Raw genomic sequence first — 19,440 nt, forward strand, 5'->3', positions numbered from 1 at the left:
TGTGAGGCATCCTGCTGATTGATAAATATTGAGCCACCTTTGCCTCCCAGGAATAAATATCACTTGATTGGGGTAAATGATTTTTTGATTGCTAATATTTTGTTGAGGATTTTTCGTATCTGTGTTCATAAGATATAATGGTCTATAATTCTCTCTCTCTCTCTTTCTCTCTCTCTCTCTCTCTTTGTAGTATCCATCTAGTTTTAGTATGTGGGTAATTCTGGTCTCATGGAATGAATTTGGAAGCTCTCCTTCCTCTTCTAATTTTTGGAATAGTTTGAGAAGAATAAGTATTAACTCTTCTTTAAGTATCTGGTAGGATTCACCTGCAAAGCTGTCTGGTTCTGGACTTTTGTTTGTTGGAAGTTTTTTGATTCAATTTCATTGCTGGTAAATGGTCTGTTCAAATGTTCTAATTCTTCCTGATTCACTTTTGGGAGATTATATGTTTCTAGGAATTTATCCATTTCTTCTAAGTTGTCCAATTTGTCATATAATTTTTCATAATATTCTTTTATAATCCTTTGCATTTCTGTGGTGTCAATTTCATTTATGATTTTGAGTATTCTCTCTTCCCTTTTCTTCCTTCCTGTCTCTATCTTTCTCTCTCTGTCTGTCTGTCTGTCTGTCTCTCTTTTGATGAGCCTAGCTGAAGGTTTATAAATTTTGTTGATCTTTTCAAAGAACCAGCTTCTGGTTTAATTAATTGGTTCTATTGTTTTTTCATTTCTATTTTGTTTATTTTACTCCAACATTTATTATTTCCTTCTTTGTACTGATTTTTTGTTTTGTTTGGTCATCTTTTTTTCCTAGCTCCTTTAGTTACAGAGTTAGGTTGTTTATTTGAGATTGTCCTTGCATCCTGAGGTAGGTCTGTATTACTATAAACATCCTTCTCCCCACAGCTTTTGCTTCATCCCAAACATTTTGGACTATTGTGGTTTCATTTTCATTTGTCTTCATGTATTTTTTATTTCTTCTTTGATTTTTTTGGTGACATATTCATTGTTTAGTAAAATTTTATTTAGCCTTCATGTATTTGTGTTTTTTCCAGACTTTTTCTTGTGGTTGATTTCTAGTTTCATAGCATTGGGATCAGATGCATGTTATGAGTTCAGTTTTTTTTTTTTTTTTTTTTTTAATTTATTGAGATGTGTGATGTGGCATAGCATGCCATCTATTATAGAGAATGTCTCATGCACACTTGAAAATAATTTGTGTTCCAATGTTTTAAGGTGGGATGTTCTGAATATATCTGTTAGAACCATCTGGTCCAATGTGTCATTCAAAGCCATTATTTCCTTATTGATTTTCTATTTAGATGATCTATCCATTGGTATAAGTAAGGGTGTTAAAGTCCCCTACTGTTTTGTTAGTATCAATTACTTGCTTTATGTTTGTTTTTAGCTGCTTTATGTATTTGGGTGCTTTCATGTTGGGTGTATATTTACAATTCTATCTTCTTGGATTTTTTCCTTTATGATTATATAGTGTACTTCTTTGTATCTCGTTACAGTCTTTGATTTAAAGTCTGTTTTGTCCAATATAAATATTACTACCCCAGCTTCCTTTTCACTTCTATTTGCATGATAAACATTTTACTATTTCTTCATGTAATATCTACAGGTGTCTTCAGGTCTGAGATGAGACTCTTGTAGGCAGAACATCTATACGTCTTGCTTTTTAATCCATTATATCACCCTATGTCTTTTGGAGTGTTTAGTCCATTTACATTCAAAATAATTACTGATAGGTATGTACTTATTGCCATTTTGTTGTCTTATCGTTTTTGTAGTTATTTTGTGTTCCTTTCTTTTGCTCTCTTCTGTCATGGTTTGCTGGCTTTCTTTAGTAATATATTTGTATTCCTTTCTCTTTAATTTTTGTATATCTGTTACTGTTTTTTGATTTGTGGTTACCATTAAGTTCATATATAACATCTGTGCACATAGCAGTCTATATTAAGTTAATGGTTACTTATGTTTGAACCCATTCTTTACCCCTCTTCCCTCTCTTATCTATGTTTTAGGTATATGGTGTCATACTTTACGTCCTTTTGTTTTGTGATTTCCTTGACTGATTTTTATAGGTATATTTAATTTTACTACTTTGTGCTTCCCACTTTTCTTACTCCTACTTATGACCTTTCTTTTTCACTCAGAGTCCCTTTTAACATTTCTCATAGGGCTAGTTTAATGGTGATGAACTCCTTTAACTTATTTGTCTAGGAAACTCTTCATATCTTATTCTGTTCTGAATGACAGACTTGCTGAATAGAGTATTCTTGGTTGCAAGTATTTTTTTTTTTTTCAGCATTTTGAATATATAATGCCCCTCTATTCTGGCTTGCAATGCTTCTGCTGACAAATCAGCTGATATCCCTTTCTCTCAATGCTTTTAAAATTCTCTCTTTATCATTACTTTTTGCCATTTTAATTACTATGTGTCTTGATGTGGACCTCCTTGGGTAAATTTTGTTGGAGAGTCTCTGTACCTCCTCAGTCTAGATTTTGGTTTCCTTTCCCAGACTTGGGAAATTTTCACCTATGGTTTCTTCAAATAAGATTTCTGCCCCTCCTTTTTTTCTCTCTTCTCTTTCTTGGATCCCTATAATAACAATGTTTTTATGCTGAATGGTGTCACTGAATTAAATAGCCTATTTTCATTTTTATTATTTTTCTCTCCTGTTCTGCTTGATTACTTCCCATTGCTCAGTCATCAAGGCCACTGATCTATTCTGCTTCCTCTAGTCTACTGTTTATTCTATCTAGTGTATTATTAATTTTAGTTATTGAGTTCTTCATCTCTGATTGGGTCTTTTTTATGTTTTCTATCTCTTTGAGGAGAGTCTCACAGAAGTCCTCCACTCTTTTCTCAAGTCCAGTGAGTGACTTTATGACCATCACCTTTTTAAAAAATTTGTTTGTTTGTTTGTTTATTTATTTATTTATTTATTTACTTACTTACTTAGTTAGTTAGTTAGTTAGTTAGTTAGTTAGTTTTAGAGACACAAAGACACCACAAGTCAGGGAGGGGCAGAGAGAGGTGGGGAGAATACCAAGCAGGCTCCATGCTTTTAGCACAGAGCCCAACAGGGGCTCAAACCCATGAAGCCATGAGATTATGACCTGAGCCAAAACCAAGAGTAGGCCACTTAACAGACTGAGCCACCCAGGCACCCTTATGACAATTACCTTAAATCCTCTGTCAGGCATATTACTTATCCCCCTTTCATTTTCTTTTTTTTTTTTTTTTATCATTATTTTTTATTATTTTTAATTTTTTTAATGTTTGTTTATTTTTGAGAGCAAGAGAGACAGAGCATGAGCATGAGTGTGGGAAGGGCAGAGAGACAGGGAGACACAGAATCCAAAGCAGACTCCAGGCTCTGAGTTGTCAGCATAGAGCCCCATGCGGGGCTCAAACTCACAGACCAGGAGATGATGACCTGAGCTGAAGTTGGCGGCTTAACTGACTGAGCCACACAGGTGCCTCACTTATCCCCCTTTCATTTAGCTTTCTTGCTGTCATTTTGTCCTGTTCTATCATTTGGGACATATTCCTCTGTTTCCTCATTTTGCCTAACTTTCTATGCCTGTTTCTATGTATTAGGAAAGTTAGATACATCCTCTGCTCTTGAAGGTAATAGCCTTAAGGAGAGAAGATCCAGTGGTGGCCTGCAGTGCATTGTCCCTTGTTCACCAGAACCTGGCCCTTCAAGGTTGTTTCCTATGTGTGTTGCATGCACCCTACTGTTGTGACTGAGTTATATTTGCCTTCAGTCCAGTCATCTGCAATGACTGTCTTTGCCTGTTGTGGGCAGGGTTTGGTTCTTGTGTTGTTAGTGGATGAGATTGGGGTTGCCTTGGGCTTAAATTGAATCAGACTAGGCATTTGCCAGAGATGCAGTAGCACCAAACTGCAAGCTGCATTCCCCTTTTTGTGCCTTGAGATGCCTTTGTTGGGGGGTGGGGCCTGCAATCAGACCTGATGTCTCAGACCGGTATGTGTGGTTATCTTCCCCTCTCCCTAGGGCAGGAGTCACTTTGGAGTGTTGCTGGCCCCTATTATGGTTATTTATACCCTGCTAGTCTTGCGGCATCTCTATGGATGAGCTGCGGCCAAGGGTGTATTAGATGGGTCAGGTCCATAAGAGAACACAGGGGTGGGGCAGGTGGTGCCAGCAAGGTCTGCGCTGGTCTACTCTTGGAGAGGGTATACAGCTGCTTGGGGGAAAGTTCCTGCCCAGGCTTGGATGGAGAGATGTTTCCACAGAGTGTGGAAGCAGAGAGCAAGCTAGGTGGAAAGTGTTCCTATTGCATGCTGGCTCCCACAGGTACCTGTGTATTTGGGGTAGGGGACAGGAGAGGGAAATGGAACCCACCAGCTCTTTTGTTCTTGGAGAAGTTACCCAAAGATCCCTACCCCTCCAGCACAGGCTGTGAGAGTAGGCATTTTTCAACCTGCTGCTCTTATGCTGTATCTCAGCTGGGCTATTTGTTGTATTGTCTCTTTAAGGGCAGGGACTCTGCCCTTTCAGCTCTCCCAGAACATGGCCTGCTGATTTTTAAAGTTTGAGGTGTTAAGCTCCACTGATTTTTAGGCCTCTCTGGTTTTCAAAGCCAAATGTTATAGGGATTCATCTTCTCCATGTGGGTCCCCCAAGCCTCGAGTGACCTACATGAGGTTTACTCTTCTCCCCAATCTGTACCCATGGCATTCCTCCCTTCTGTGGACAGTCCTATGAGTCCGTTTGGCTCCCAACTCCATCTCTGCCTTTTCTACCCTCTTCAGTTTGGACTCGTTTCTATATTTAGCTGTGGGGAGTCTGTTCCGTCAGTTTTCAGGTCATTTTCTCAGTTATTTACCCTGATGTGGGTGTTATCTAGTTGTATCCATGGGACAAGGTGAGCTTGGAATCCTCCTATTCCTCCATCTTTTCATTATAGCATTTTAAACTAGGCAAATAAAACCCCAGAATATTGCCTAGTGACTATATATACCAGAATATACCAAAGTACTGACATGTGAGGAGGAGAGGCCACCTTTCTCCTGTGTGATGCTTCCACAGGCAGCTGCATTAATTATGTAACACCCTTGGTCTCTCTGCATGTATACTTCCATGCCTCAGAGGTATAGGAATAGCTTATTTTATCACTTAGATTGTAAGAGGAAGTGAAGATGTGTATCTTATGCCCTTCTTCTTTTCCACCTTTTGGGATGCTGCCTACCTGCAAATAGTGTTCCTATCTGGTCTTCCATTCCATGGCTTTATAGGGGCCAGCTCTCACATGGGTGCCTCTGTTGTTTAATGCTGCCTGAGACTGAGATGTAAATGTTCCTTGATATGAGATACAGTATTAATGAATCCACTTCAATCTCAGACATAAAAGAATCTTCTCCAGTGTAGCATTTATTGTTAACAAAGGTGATATTTTTTCTTTCCACCCCTTGATCTCTCTTTAACTTTTCAGAACTAAATAGAAGAGAGTGCTATGTATTGAACCATCTAAAATCTCAGCTAACACAACTTTGAAGTCACTTTAAGGCAATGCTTTCTACCTCTTTTTTTCAAATACCAATCTTCTAGTAACATCTTTTTACTACCCCATTTTCTTCAAACTGATAGTTAAAAAAAAATCCTCCTATTTGAGGACGTAGTTGCCTTAATTTCATCTTTCAAATGTTTTACTACTTCTGACAAATAGATGAATTGCCTTTAGGGGTTGGAGCCTTAGACCAAAATAACAGTTAACTGTCTATAGCTAGACAATTATAATTATAATTTGGATACCATGCTGAAAGCTTTCTTTTGCTCTCAGTAGGTAAAGGTACAGGATAGCCTAAACAGAAATAATCATGTCCTCTCTGAATATTAAGATATAACCCATACTTAACTAAATATGTTAAAATTTTAAATTTTAAAAGTGGAGCTATCTGAAAATATTAATACTAGTACATTTTAATTGATATTTTTCAAAGATTCAAACATGCAATATGCTTTATTACTATAAGTCACCTTTACTAGAATTTTAGAGTTTCATTAAATTTCTTAAAATTTCTTTTTTTAATATGTGTTTATTTTTGAGACAGAGGGAGACAGAGTGCGAGTGGGGGAGGGGAAGAGAGACAGGGAGACACAGGATCTGAAGCAGGCTCCAGGCTCTGAGCTGTTAGCACAGAGCCTGATGCAGGGCTCGAACCCACGAACTGTGAGATCATGACCTGAGCCGAAGTTGGACGTTTAACCAACTGAGCCACTCAGGCACCCCTCATTAAATTTCTAATCATTCTTTTACCTCATCACTTCCTGGATCTTGAATATAGAAATCAACTATGTTCCATTCAAAGTGTGTTATTGACAAGCAGTCAGCTGCCCTCTATACAAGTTTATCATCTGCCTTAGCTCATTGGTGGTTGGTATAGAATGGGATAGAAATACATTTCTTGGCCTTCATTTGACCTTTGACCACTTCATGTAACATATGACGACAAATGTATGTATCTGACTGTATTATACTGACCTTATCCTTCATTTATCTCCTTGTTTTAGCTTCATTTTATATTTGTCAGTTAAAATAGCCATGTCTAAATGCTTATACACACATATACGCGCACACATATCACACCTGTATCTCCAAAGAAATATTCTTTTAAAGTAATTTGTTCATACTGACAGCATTCCTCTGGTATCTGCTTTTCACATTACTCTTAATATAAACTGATAATGTTTTAATTCATTTAAGATCAATTTTAATGTAAAAACAAACAGAAGAGTTGGAGAAGCCATTTAAAAGAAACCATATCTTTTTTATAAGAATTCGATTTTAGCTCTCTACCAAGTAAGCTTAAGATGGACAAATGATGACCTTCTCACAGCAAATCATTACATGTTTCACAAGAGCAGATCTGGTTTTGAATGCTATGAAGCCCCAAATTCTCCCACAGAAAGCAGTCACAGTAAAGCATTCCATGTTTCAGGAACCAGACCCTTCCTTTTAAACTGAAGGGTCAAATTTAAAAGTAGTAGACCTTTAAATTCTTACCATATACACATTCACACAGACATACACACATTAACTATGTAAATTATATCAGGTAAAGTATGTGTTAATTGTCTCAATCTTGGTAATCATTATATAATGCATATGTATATCATATCATCATGTCATGTACTTTGAATATGTACAATTACATTTGTCAATTCTTCCATAAAATTGAAAAAATAAAGTCTTAAAAATTTAAATAAATTATTTAAATTATTATTAAATTTAAATTATTATTAAATTTAAATTATTTCTTTTGGGAGAAAAATTAGATAAAAATTGAACTGGAAAAATAAAAGCAGTAAAGAAAACTGAATTTAAGCACATCCCATTCTGAACTGTCTTCAAGACAACATTGCCAATTATGTATTTTCTGTGTGGCACATGGTTTAGCCATTCTATCATTGTTTGCAGTGAATAGATGCAAATTGTTGTCTCAAGTTTTATGTGAGTTGTGTATATTTTTTTTATATTTTTTACCTGCCAAGGATAACACCTGGTATTGAATTGTCTATTTTAAAATTATAATTTCAAAAATGATACTGTGATGAGTTAGTACGAACCATAAGGGACCATGTTTTAAGATGACAAAACATTTCATTTCACTTGTAACTATTTCAATTTGTTGCAACTTATAAGCATTCAGTCTTCATTAAAATTGTGTGGATTATTGCTAATTTGGAACAGTGGCTATCCTAAATACATGCTAAATTTACCTTTGCTACTTTAAAAAGACATTAAGATTTGGTCTTCAAACCAGCGGAGTTAAATCAGAATATCTTATTGGGATGTAGAAACAAATGTTCTTTTAGATCTCTTTAGACAATTTCAGTGTCAAACAGAATAGAAAATCATTGGCTTGGGTGATGCTGCTTTGATGGTGGTGGCTTTGCTGTACATATACCTCTTAGGCATCTGACCATTTTTTTTTTCAAGGAAGTTAAAGAATTGAGTCTGATCATTAGGAAGCCATTTAGAATTTACTAGAAATGACTCTCAGTGAGTTGAAGGATGAAAAGGAAGGAAATCACTAAAGCCTAGACGACAACTGCCATCCTACAAACTATCATCAGTTACACTGATTCCTTTAACGAACAGTGTTCATTTATAATAAATTCTAATGCTTTCAATGTAGTCCTAAAATATTAGAATTTTTTTCTCCTCTTAATTTTAGGTCTTTGACTATCAGTTTTCCATTTCATCTAAGTCAGTTCCAAAGTCAGATATAACATTAGGTCTATTTGTTTATAAAACTTATTAATAATGCTGTTCAAATCTTTTATAACGTCATTGTTTTATCTGCTTGGTTTATCAACTTCTAAGGGTGTTATATTACAATCACCTTTTATGATAGTGTATTTGTCGATCTTTGTTTTATATGTGTTGAAGTTATAAGTGCAAAATTTCAACCAGCTTATCATCCTGGTCAGCTGGAACTTTTAGTGTTATGTTGTGACCCACTGTATCTTTAGCAATGCTTTTGTGCATAAAGTCTATTTTGAATAATAGTAGCTATTAGCTTTCTTTTCATTATTATTGCTTGATATAATTTTATACCTTTTGATTTTCAAACTTTCTAAGACTTCATGGTTTATGTTTCTCTCATTTAATCAACCTATTCCTGGAATAATTTTTTAATGAAATCAGACAATAATTGTATTAAAACCAAATGGTTTGGTCTATTTACATTTGTTGTGATTGTTGATATTTTTATTTAATCTTTGTATGGGTTTCCTATTTGTATCATATTTTCTGCTTTTTCCTTTACCCTCAATTTTCTTGCTTGGTTGGATTAAGCTTGTTTTTCCTTTTTCTCATTTTATTTCTCTGGGTATTGCCTTCTTTCCCAATCTTGTTCTCATGAGGATAGCCAGGGCAGTGTGATGAGATCATCAGAGCCATAAGTTGACTGAAGATGGTTAGGCACTCAGGACAAGCCTGTCACAAGAGACAGAACTGTTATAGCTGAATCATATTAATAGCTGCTCTCCAGGTCAAAACTCATGAATTCCTGGTACTGGCGCCCATAATTCCAAGGATCTTGCCTTCTCTCAGATTTATTCTTTAGCTCCTTTCTAGAATTGAGAGAAAGTTTTTATAGCTGTCTAACAAATTTCATTTTTATGTAAAGTGGCTAGAGGAAATGTCTATTACTTAAAGACAACAGAAACTTTGCACAGTTTACTTCTTGATTTTAATTCATTATATTCAATTTTAATACAGTTTTTATATGAGAATTAGCAATTGCATTCCCAAGTAGAAGGTACTTGAGATCAAAACTGCTACTGCCATCATTTATAATGGGTGAATAAGTAAGTATAAAGAAGTTTTCCAAGCATAGTAGGGAAACAAGAAAAGGTTATGAAGACTTCTTTGCTTTTCTGAATTTTTGGATATTTTTTTTTGTCCTCTTATCTGTATTAGTAGGTGCTATGATAATTACATTAGATTTTGTTAGGACAGGTGACATATTTGGAGGGGGGTGAAGTAAGAATCAAATACAACTTTATGTTTGTTATATATCTCTTTTAATCTTTATAATACCCATTCTGGAGCTATTGTCCTTTGTTCACAGATGAAGACATTGTGTTTCCATGGCATTAAACAATTTTCCCAAATGTATCCTGTTATTAAGTGGTTGATTCAGAATTCCAACTGAAGGTCTGATTGTAAGAACTTCTAAGCTTTTTCTATGATGACAGGATGCCACACTATCATGAAAGTGAAAGTACATGTTTCTTGGTGGCAAAGCAAGAGACTTATAAAGTTATATTCTCCATTCCACTTCTTCACAAAAATTCTTTAAACCAAAGTCTAATCCCTTTTGTGAATCACACTGGGTTAGAATGCCTCCATGTTCTAGTCTCTAGTAAGATGTCAATCCTCTGTAGTTACAGATTAGAGTGCCCTAGTTATTACTCACTCTTGATTGTTCATAGGAGAGACTTTCCTTTAGAGTAATACCCTGGACTTTCTCACATATGATCATTTACTTTCTCCTTCAGAAAGAGAAGTGGCTTAGCTGTATGGGAAGTTAGAAGAAAAAACTGTGCTGGGCACCTGGGTGGCTCAGTAGATTGAGCATCTGACTTCAGCTTAAGTCATGATCTCATGGCTGGCTCATGAGTTCGAGCCCCAAGTCAGGCTCTGTGCTGACAGCTTGGAGCCTGGAGCCTGCTTTGGATTCTGTGTTTCCTTTCTCTGCCTCTCCCCCACTCATGCTTGCTGACTCTCTCTCTCTGTCTCTCAAAAATAAACATAAAAAAAAAACCCAAACAAAAAAAACCCAAAAAAAACTGTGCCAAGAAAGCTCAGCTCCTGTTCTTTGTGAAGTCAGCCTGCCCGGGAATCCCAGATCTTCTTTGCTCCTTTATGTCATGTATGTTACACAGGAAGCATGTAACAGTCTAGCAGAGGCTGGCTAATTCTAGAGTTAAGTAGTCAAAACCCCACTTTGCTGCACAACATGCAATTCAAAATCTCTAGGAGTCATAAATCTGACTACTGCTTGCTATCTGTTAAAGTTCTTTGTCCATAAATCAATTCATATGGAAGAAAGCTTCTATTCATTAGACTCCTCAAGCACCAAAACTAAATTTGTGCTTGAGTCTTCTTACTGGGGGGGAGATTTTCCCCACATTATCCATGTTTTGTCATGAAACTAAACCTTCTCTCAGATTGGTGCTTCATACAAAAATGATAATGGGTATCACTATGTTTATTTTACAAACACATCTGTAAAAGAGGTGCTATTAATATATCCATTTATCATATGATGAAATAAACTTAAAGAATTTATGTATCTGGCATCAATAATACAATAAATGCATTCTAGATCCAGTTCTTGGACTTGTTCCACTTTTTTCCAATGTCCATGCTTTAAAGATTATTCTGTATACGTATAAAAAAAAATGTGGGAGACAAGTTTTCTTCCACCCTTTTTGGGTCCTCACCCTTTTGCCTGAGGCTTAATGTTAAACTGACAAAGACAAGAGAAAAAACATACAAATGTTATTGAATTTTTACATGTATGAGGAGCATTCAAAGAGAGTGAATAACTGAAGAAGTGACCAGAGCAAGAAACTTTTATACCTTTTAAATAAAGAAACAATAATTTATGAAGAATTGACAAGGCAAAGAGGTTTGGGTTAGGGGATGTTTAACCAGGGCTAGGTAGTCTTTTTCTTCCTTAAGTAGGAAGACAGATGTTAGGTTAACAAGGCTTGTTTACAGATTCCCCTCATGCCACCTCTGGACTAAGTGTCTATTCCCAGTAAAAGAAGAATATATTTCGCAGAAAGAAGGGAGCTTTTTCTACATTGACTGCTTTTTAATTTCCTTCAGCTCAAAGTAATTTTATGGCATATTTGGGGGTGACACATTCTGGTTTCCTTCATTTTCAAGTATTTCCTATTGTGTAAAGTTTTTCTGTACAAAATTTAGACAACTATATGTGGCAGCCCTTTCTAGTACCATTGGGAGGGTGGGTAATGAAGTGAGGTAGAGTGCAGAAGTCAGAAGATAAATTAATATATTATAAATTCTAAATGGTGATTTAGCATATTAAGCTTCAGTGTATAAAGATGTATTCCCCAGAAAGTTACTTGGTATCATCTAGCATAATCTAGATTACAGATGCCTATAAAACAGTGAATTTAGTGAACTGTAGTGCTTAACCAACTCACAGTTTCATGGTTTAATAACTGTGGAATTTCCCAAGAGGAGTAAGTTTCATAAAGGCTATGGAAATGTATTTGATGCACTACAAAGAGATTAACCTGGAGCATATTTAGATGTTATTAAACAGTTGCTAAATATCTTTATTTTAAACAACCATATACTTGAAGGTTTATATATTTGCCAGGAATTTAGCATTTATATTAAGACATGTGTCATAAAGTTTAAAAGTCAAGACTTTGTCCTCTCATTGTGGCATTGCATTGTACTGCTACTTTGGCCTTTCTTACTGTTATAACACTATAAATGAGAACACTTACCTACATTTACTCAGTATAATTATTTGAAGGATTTAAAGGTTTTTTTTTCTACCTCTTATATTCTGAAATTGAAAGGGAAGTCATTTATTATTCACAATATTCAGGATGTCTGATTGCTAAAGTAGCAGCAAAAAATTCAATTTCTTGAAATTTCATGTATGAAAAATTTAAAAATCCTGCCTGTATGTACGTAACACAATTATCTGAATGCTTATTTTTTTTTTTTTTTATGTTCCATCATCTTTCCATCTTAACTTTATCTTACTCTGCTCACATTTGGTAGGATGTTCCCAAAGACTTAGGAAAGAAAACGTCTAGCTAATGAGATTTTACTGAAAAACTTCTACATTTAAAGCTTTGCACCAGGTGCTAGTGAGACAATACACATTGTAAAGGACACACTATTTACTATGTGCTCACCAATGAGCAAACACTATGGTTTCTTATTTTAACCGAAGCTGTCTACCAGTATCCTAATTTAGACAATTAATGGGATGGTAGAATCACTACTTGATAGAATACTGGGAGAGGCAGTGATTTAAGAGAAAAAAGAAAAATTGATGAATTCCTACCTAGTAGCACAAGGCACACAACAGACAAATGAACAGATTAGGCAGAGGTGAGGGAAGATGATAGGGAAGAGTCATTAACATATTGATGGTCTTGGCTATCAATTAAATCATCAGAATGACTGAGATTACCTGGAATGTAGTATCAAAGGGTGGAGAAGGTGGGCCAAAGAAAGAAACTTGTGTAATACGAAGACTGAAGAGTTGAAGAGTTTGTGAAGGAGAATAGGTTACTTGGTCAAAGATTGAAAAGGAAGTATGGTAACCAGTGGAAAGTTTTAAGGAGAGAGTGCTAAACTGTAAAAGTATAAAATAAGTTAAAGACTAAAGAATACCCACTGGATTTAGCCATTAGTTCACTGAAGACCACAAAAGACTAAACCAAATACAAGGTTGTTGTATTATTCTGACTATATTGAGGTGATAGGTATATAGGAGATGAGAAAGTTATCACGTAGAGTTTATTCTTCCAAAAAGTGGGGGAAATGAGGAAAAAAAATGAAAGAAAGAATCCAACTATGGTGATAGAAAAATTAAACAAATTGAAAGGAAGAGATGAGTAGAAAGTAAAGATGAGGAAAAAACATAGAACCGATTAGCAATTTTCTAGGTGGAAATAAGAGGAAATGACATCATAGTCATGGTTGTAGAAAAAGTCGAGTAGGAGAATCAACTAACCCACCTGTCAAACTTGCCCAAACAACATAAGGATAGTGTATTATATTGGTAAGGCTGCCATAATGAAGTGGCACATCTTGGGTGGCTTAAACAACAGAATTATTTTTTTTCAAAATCCTGGAGATTAGAAATCTGAGATCAAGGTGTAGGTGGGGTCAGTTTTTGTTTGTTTGTTTGTTTGTTTGTTTGAGAACTATTTCCTTGGGTTATAGATAACCATCTTCTCCCTGTGTTCTCACATGGTCTTCCCTCTGTACATCTTTGTGTACAGATTTTCTCTTTTTATAAAGACATCAGTCATGCGGATACTGATCCGTCCTAATGACCTTATTTTAGCTTAAGTACCTCTTTAAAGATTGTATCTCCAAATACAGTTACATTCTCAGGTAGTAGGATTTAGGAATTCAACATATAAATTTGGGGGTAATGGGAGGAAACATAATTTAGCACACAACCCATGGATGCATACATCTAATAATTCAGGGAAGGGAAAAAAAAACACAAATTGAGTGTCTAACTAGGAGGTTTAGCACATATCTTTTTGAGCATGCTTCTGAAATACGGGTTTGGTAATAAGAACCATATGAACAGTGGAAAGTAGCTTGTCTCAGTCAGTTTGGGCTGCTTTAACAAAATACCATAGACTGCGTGGCTTAAAACAGGATTTTATATTTTTACAGTTTTGGAGGCTAGAAGCTTCAGATAAGGATACTAACATGGTTGGGTCGGGGTCTAGTGAAAGAGTTCTCTTCCTGGTTTAGAGATATCCATCTTCTTGATGTATCTTCCCATGACAGACAATGGATGATTTCCTTCTTTTTTTGATAAAGGGCAATTGCCATTAATGAGGGTTCCATCTTCATGACCCAATGGTCTCCAAAAGACCTACCTCCAAGTGCCATCACCTTGAGGATTAGGGCTTCAACATATGAAATTGGTGGGGGTAACACAAGCATCTTATAGTAAGTAATTTTCAAAATGAAGCATCAGTATTTAGTGGACACAAGAGATTTAGGCCTTGCTGAAATTTCTGCTATTCCATTTTCAACCATATTTTCAAGTCTGTTTTCTGGCAATAGAAAAGATTGTCATTAAAGGTAATGCTTTAGGGACCATGGTATTGAGTCACTGACAAATTGCTTTTGTGTTAAAAAGTGAAAATGCTGAAATGTTCTGCTACATTTCAAAAATTTTCTCTTACATTGGTAGCATCTTAAAGCAAAATAAACAATTATAAAGAAGAATATATGTCTAACACTACTTCTATTTCTAGGGATTGGCAAATGTAATATAATTAGAAAGCGAAGAACTTTTAAGTACTAGTAATATGGAGTTTTATTATGGAAAAAAATCAATGCACATGATTGTGGGGGCAGTGTTTTAGGAGTAAGACTGAGTAGGTCAAAGAAATAATTCATCAAAAAATTTGCTTTTGCCTACCTGTATTTGCATGACTGGCTTAAACGAAATGGTTCTTTGCTATTGTAAATCTCTTCAAACATTATATAAATTTAGTTCTTAAATTTATTTAAGTCATTTATGCTACTAACTTAAACTGTGCTAAATTCCTAGAAGAAATCAAGCATATCCTTAATATCTTAGGTAGAAAATAAGCAACTTAAAATTTTTAATAACCAAAGCAAAATTCAAGATATTTGTGATAACAGGTAAAATGTATTAAACTCTTTACCTTCTTTTTAAAAAATCTTTTTAATGTTTTATTTATTTTTGAGAGAAAGAGAGAGAGAGAGAGAGAGAGAGAGGGAGAGAGAGAGAGAGGGGCAGAGTACAAGCAGGGGAAGGGCAGAGAGAGAAGGAGACACAGAATCCGAAGCAGGCTCCAGGCTCTGAACTGTCAGCACAGAGCTCAATGCAGGGCTCGAACCCAAGAACCACAGGATCATGACTTGATAGGAAGTTAGATGGTTAACTGACTGAACCACCCAGGCACTCCAAAACTCTTTATCTTCTTAAATCAGCTGTATATACATATACATATACATATACATATACATATACATATACATATACATATACACATAAATTTTATTTTATATATATGCAATTTTTATTATTGGAGTTGGCATACAGTATTATATTAGTTTCAGGTGTACAACACAGTAATTCAACAATTTTATACATTACACAGTGCTTACCACAGTTAAGTGTAGTCACCATCTGTCACTATACAACATTATAACAATATTATTGAGTATATTCCCTATGCTGTACTTTTCATTCCAATGACTTATTTATTTAATAAGTGAAAGTTTATACCTCTTAATCCCCTTCACCTATTTTGCCAGTCCTTGTCCCCTCGCATCTGGAACCACCCATTTATTTATTCTCTGTATTTATTAGTTTGTTTCTGGTTTGTTTGTTTATTTGCTTGTCCTTTTGTTTTTTCTTTTCCACATATGAATGAAAGCATATGGTATTTGTCTTTGGAAGTCTGACTTATTTCATTTAGCATAATCTCCTCTAGGTCCATCTATGCCATTGCAAATAGCAAGATCTCATTCTTTTTTATAGCTGAGTAATATTACATTGTAGTGTGTGGGTGTGCATAGGTATCACATCTGTATCCATTCACCTCTTGATGGACACTTGGGTTGCTTCCATATTTGGCTACTGCAAATAATGTTGCATTAAACAGAGGTGTATAGGGGCGCCTGGGTGGCGCAGTCGGTTGGGCGTCCGACTTCAGCCAGGTCATGATCTCGCACTCCGTGAGTTCGAGCCCCGCGTCAGGCTCTGGGCTGATGGCTCAGAGCCTGGAGCCTGTTTCCGATTCTGTGTCTCCCTCTCTCTCTGCCCCTCCCCCGTTCATGCTCTGTCTCTCTCTGTCCCAAAAATAAATAAATGTTGAAAAAAAAAAAAATTAAAAAAAAACAGAGGTGTATATGTCTTTTTGAATTAGTTTTCAAAATTTTTATTTATTACTCTATTTATTAGTATATTTAACTTAATTATTAATTACTGCATTGTATGGTATTTCTATTTCTTTTTTAAAAATTTTTTTAACGTTTATTTATTTTTGAGACAGAGAGAGACAGAGCATGAACAGGGGAGGAGCAGAGAGAGAGGGAGACACAGAATCGGAAGCAGGCCCCAGGCTCCGGGCCATCAGCCCAGAGCCCGACGCGGGGCTCGAACTCACAGACCGTGAGATCGTGACCTGAGCTGAAGTCGGCCGCTTAACCGACTGAGCCACCCAGGCGCCCCTGTATTTCTATTTTTAATTTTTTGATGAACTTACAAACTGTTTTCCCTTGCATTTGCACCAGTTGTCATTCTGACCAATAGTGCACATGGGTTCCCTTTTTACCATATCCTTTCAACTCTTGTTATTTCTTGTCTTTTTGATACTAGCCATTCTGATTGGTGTGAGATGATATCTCATTGTGGTTTTGATTTGCATGTCCCTGATAACTAGTAATGTTGTACAACTTTTCATGTGTCTGTTGGCCATCTGTATGTCTTTTTTTTTTGAGAAATGGCTATTCATATCTTCTAGCCACTTTCTAACTAGATTGTGTTTGTTTTTGGTGTTCTATGAGTTCTTATATTTTTTAGATATTAACCCCTTATTAAACATATAATTTGCAAATATACTCCCCATTTAGAAGGATGCCTTTCTATTTTGTTGATGGTTTCTTTTGTTGTGAGAAAGATTTTTGTTTCGGTATAATCCAAATAGTTTATGTTGGCTTTTTTTTTCCCTTGCCTGAGGATACATATCTATAAATACGTTGCTAATGTGCAAGAGATTATTGCCTATGTTTACCTTAGGATTTATATGATTTCAGGTCTCATATTTAGGATTTAATGTATTTTGAGGGTTTTTTTTTGTATGGTATAGGAAAGTGATCCAGTTTTATTCTTTCGCATGTAGCAATCCAATTTTCCCAGCACCCTTTATTAAAGAGGGTGTCTTTTCCCCATTATATATTTTTACCTCTTTTGTTGTAGATTAATTGATCACGTAAGTGTGGGTGTATTTCTGAACTATATTGTTCCATTGACCTACATGTCTGTTTTTGTGCTAGTACCATACTGTTTTGGTTGCTATAGCTTTGTAGGATATTTTGAAATCTGGGATTGTGATACTTCCAGCTTTATTTTCATTCTCAAGATTGTTCTATTTAGAGTCTTTTGTGGTTCCATACAAATTTAAGATTACTTCTACTTGTGTGAAAAATGCTATTGCTATTTTGATAAATATTACATTGAATTTGTAGATTGCTTTGGGTAGTATGAACATTTTAAAAATGTTAATTCTTAAAGGTAATGAGCATGGTATATTTTTCCATTTATGTCATCTTTGATTTTTTTCATCAGTATTTTGTAGTTTTCAGGGTATAAGTCTTTCACCTACTTGGTTAAGCTCATTCCTAAGTATTTTATTCTTTTTGGTGTAATTGTGAATGAGTGTTGCTTTCTTTATTTCTCTTTCTGCTAGTTCATTATTAGTCCATAGAAATGTCACAGATTTCTGTATATTTTGTATCCTGCAACTTTACTGAATTCATGTGTTAGTTCTAATAGGGTTTTTTGGTGAAATCTTTAGGGTTTTCTAAAGATAATATGATTTTATCTGCAAATAGTGAGAGTTCCTTACGAATTTGGATGCTTTTTTCTTTCCTTGACTGATTGCTATGGTTTGGACTTCCAGTAGTATGTTAAAGAAAAGTGGTGCGAATCAGGGGCATCTGGGTGGCTCAGTGGGTTAAGTATCTGACTTCAGCTCAGGTCATGACCTCACAGTCCCTGAGTTCAAGCCCTGCATCAGGCTCTGTAGCAACAGCTCAGAGAGTGGAGCCTGCTTCAGATCCTGTGTCTCCTCTCTCTATGTCCCTTCCCAACTTACATTCTGTCTCTCTCAAAAATACAATTAAAAAAAATTTTTTTAAAAAGTGGTGAGAGTGGATATTTTTGTCTTGTTCTTGATCTCAGAGAAAAATACTTGAGTTTTCACTAATATGATGTTAACTGTAGGTTTGTCATGTATAGCCTTTACTATGTTTAGGCATGTTTCATCTAAACCCACTTTGTTGAAAGTTTTTATCATAAATGGATGTTGAATTTTGTCAAATGCTTTGCCTACATCTATTAAAATGATTATATGGTTTCTGTCCTTCATTTTGTTAATGTGCTGTATCATGTTGATTGTTGTGGATAATGAACAATCCTTGCACTGTTAGAATAAATCTCATTTGACTGTGGTAGATGATCCTTTTAATGTATTGTTGAAATTGGTTTGCTAGTATTTTGTTGAAGATTTTTGCATCAAGTCATCAGGGATGGCCTATAGTTTTCTTTTTATGTGGTGTCTTTGTTTAGTTTTGGTATCACGATAGTGCTGTCCTCATTGAATGAATTTGAAAGTTCTCCTTCCTTTTCTACTTTTGGAGTAGTTTGAGAAGACTACGTATTAACTCTAAATGTTTGGTAGAATTCACTGTGAAGCCATTTGGTTCTAGACTTTTATTTAATGGGAATTTTTTTTTTTTTTTTTTTTGATTCCCAGTTCAACTGCATTACTAGTAATCTGTTCAAGTTTTCTATTTCTTCCTGATTCTTTTGGAAGATTATATCTTTCTAGGAATTTATCCATTTCTTCTAGGTTGTCCAATTTGTTGGCACGTCCAATTTGGCAACTGAGCCAAAGTCAGCCATCATCTGCTTAACCGACTGACCCACCCAGGCACCCCAACAGTCTTTATTTTAAAGTCTTCTTTGTTTAATATAAGTATTGCCATACTTGCTTTATTTTTTGCACTTCCATTTTCATGGTATATGTTTTATCTATTTCTGTATTCTTAGTCTCTATGTGTTTTTAGGTCTGAAGTGAATCTCTTATAAGCAGCATATAGATGTGTCTTTTTTAAAATTCATTCATTGGCCCTATATCAATTAATTAGAGCATTTAGACCATTTACTTTTCAAGTAATTATTGATAGGTATGTACTTATTGCCATTTTATTATTTTTTTTTTTTTGTAGAACTTCTCTGTTCCTTTCTTCTTTTAATCATATCCCTTGTGATTGATGACTTCCTTTAGTGTTATGCTTGGATTCCTTTCTTTTTACTTTATTTTTTTATGTATTATGTTTTTGGTTTGTGGTTACCAAGAGGTTCATATATATT

Source organism: Panthera leo, chromosome B1 (genome assembly GCF_018350215.1).
Source record: "Panthera leo isolate Ple1 chromosome B1, P.leo_Ple1_pat1.1, whole genome shotgun sequence".
Classification (NCBI taxonomy): domain Eukaryota; kingdom Metazoa; phylum Chordata; class Mammalia; order Carnivora; family Felidae; genus Panthera; species Panthera leo.